The sequence below is a fragment of the Homarus americanus genome, unplaced genomic scaffold (assembly GCF_018991925.1).
Source record: "Homarus americanus isolate GMGI-L3 unplaced genomic scaffold, GMGI_Hamer_2.0 scaffold25860, whole genome shotgun sequence".
Lineage (NCBI taxonomy): Eukaryota > Metazoa > Arthropoda > Malacostraca > Decapoda > Nephropidae > Homarus > Homarus americanus.
Window position 1 is genome coordinate 2,795,355 of NW_024724693.1, and position 2,119 is coordinate 2,797,473.

The following is a 2,119-nucleotide window of genomic DNA, read 5'->3' on the forward strand; positions in this document are numbered from 1 at the left end:
AGGACCCAGTACAGTAGTGTTATTGCTCTTAATGTAACTCAGTGGAGATGCTGGAATTAATAATGAAAACATACCATTTGTTCATCCAGTTGTGTGTGTACAAGATAGTCTTCACAACACTGACCCACACTTTCACAATGTCTAAATGATACAATTAATGAGTTATGACATTTTACTTACACCAGCTATCTTGTGCATTGTCAGAACAGTTTTGTCTTCAACAATTTATAACTTGACATAGTAATCGGATAACTCCATAAAGTCAGTAAGTCTGGGGATTGAAGCCCTAGGACCGAGGGAGACCTAACTTGTACGTGAGGTGTATGAATCAAGTAAATTTTAAAATTAGGTTATCCTTCACCTTCATGTTTATTATATCCTCAATGTCTCTTTTCTCTCTGTGCTCTTCATTTTCTTTTATTTTTGTATTTTTTTTTTTACCTCTTTTTATCTACAGTACTTCTCCTTTCATGCCGTTCCTTATTTATTAATCACTCCCTCTCACGTTTTGTTGCTCTTCATGTTTTAGCTTTTTTTATTTTTCTATCGTCACCTTTTTTTATATATTTCTCTCCTTTGTATTTCTTTTTTTACATTCTTTACTTCCTACTCGTCTTCAACATCTTTATCTGCTTTTGGACTCAGTTGCCAGGGATAGACGGAATAGGTTCATGTAACAAGAACATACAGACGGGCAAGGGGCAACCTAATTGAGGTGTATAAGCATCTCAAGGGGCACTACTCAGTCGAGTGTCCTTACTTGGAGTTGGCGGACGCTCGCCCCACAAGGGGTCACAGCTCACTTTTTTGAAGTGAGAGTTGTGAACTCTTGGAAGAATCTGCCAGAAAGTGTTGTGACGGCACCAAGTGAGAGCTCTTTAAAGACCAGACTTGACCTACACTGGAACAGGTTCAGGTACATTCAGGAGCCGGTGCATGCTCAGTACTAGCCAACAGTGCGTAATAGAGACATGACAGAACACCCAAGCGGCTAAGAAGCTGATCAGTGAAGAGGATAAAAGTAAAGTAAAATAACAATAATAATAATAATAAAAATAATAATAAAATTAATAATAAAAATGTATCCCATGTACAAAGTCTTATATGGGTAAATACAGTAAAATTGATAATATTAATGCTTACAGTTTTGATGATTGTGAAGAACAGTGGCAATAGTGCTGGGGGTGAAGTATAGTGTATCAGTAATGGATATAGTGTTGGGGTGAAGTATAGTGTATAAGTAATGGATATAGTGATGGTGGTGAAGTATAGTGTATCAGTAGTGGATATAGTGATGGTGGGGGGGGTAATATGATGACATCTCTTACATTGTACTCATTTGTGTTGTTATTAATAAATTAAATGCTATTGGTTGAGTTGTGAGCAGTCTAAGAGCTTTTGACTGCCACTGTATAATAAATGTTTCCCTGGACAGTATCACCTGATTATTACATTGAGCCAAGTTTTTTGTTAAGTCTGATGTATACATTACCTTATAAAAGTAGTACAGTTAACTTAGGAAAACATTTTTCACATTCCAAAGACAAATTGTTTTTGTAACAACATTTTGTTGATGTTTATATTAGGTTAGGTTTATATTATGTATGTTGGTACAAATGAGAAATCCTCTGAATAGCAAGATGAAACAAGACCCACTTATGGTCAGACAAAACAAGTGGAACAAGACCATTTATCTGTAACTTTTTTCTTTTCTTTTTTATAATCAAACAAAACCAAATGAAACAAGACCAGTCAGTTGTCTGAAGAAATGCCCCTGTTTTTTTACATCACTTACTGTCACACTTGAGAGTATAAGTAATACCCACCTTTACGCGGTTCTCGTTTACGCGTTTCTACATTTACGCGGTACCCTGCCAGAACCGGAATTCCCACTTTAAGCAGTGCATCTACTCATATACACGGGTAAAGTATAATTTTTTTTATTTAGCTCATAAAATTCATACAAATTACCGGCCAGAATATAATTAACATTGCTGGAATTCTTACAATATGATGATCATTTTAAATACGTATAAATATCATAGATTTTGCATTAGACATACAAATTTTAGATCTAATGTAAGAATTTTGTTTACTCAGAGCAAATATGTTATCTTTT